Raw genomic sequence first — 348 nt, 5'->3', positions numbered from 1 at the left:
CAACTGAACTTTAATCTTAATTACCTAATTACCAAACACGCCATTAACAGCGTTACCAAAACCCGACCGACGCAAAACCTCCCTCCCACACGCATTGTTCTGGCAACACTGAGGAATAATTGACAGGCCCGAGTGCAAATACTAATTAAACAGCTTTACCTGCTCTCAATACCTCTTAATGGCGTGTTTGCGATACGAATACAGTAATTATCGCGTGATGAACGACAAGAGCTGTTGGAGACGATTCACAGACGCGGCGAGAATAGGGAATGAAGGTCGAGGACGTGTTAATATGGCGGCGAGAAGCGATCAGGTGTTTGGTCGCCATGGGAGGGGGGAGGGGGGAGA

At 48.0% G+C, this 348-nt stretch overlaps 1 protein-coding gene across 1 annotated transcript in view; it reads left to right on the top strand.

The window, feature by feature from the left end:
- Window positions 1–348, top strand: part of LOC119586584 (uncharacterized transmembrane protein DDB_G0289901-like) — a 36,597-nt gene that overhangs the window by 28,031 nt on the left and 8,218 nt on the right. The gene's annotated exons all lie outside the window — the stretch shown is intronic.

The sequence above is a fragment of the Penaeus monodon genome, chromosome 21 (genome assembly GCF_015228065.2).
Source record: "Penaeus monodon isolate SGIC_2016 chromosome 21, NSTDA_Pmon_1, whole genome shotgun sequence".
NCBI lineage: Eukaryota > Metazoa > Arthropoda > Malacostraca > Decapoda > Penaeidae > Penaeus > Penaeus monodon.
This window is presented reverse-complemented; position numbering and strand designations above follow the sequence as displayed.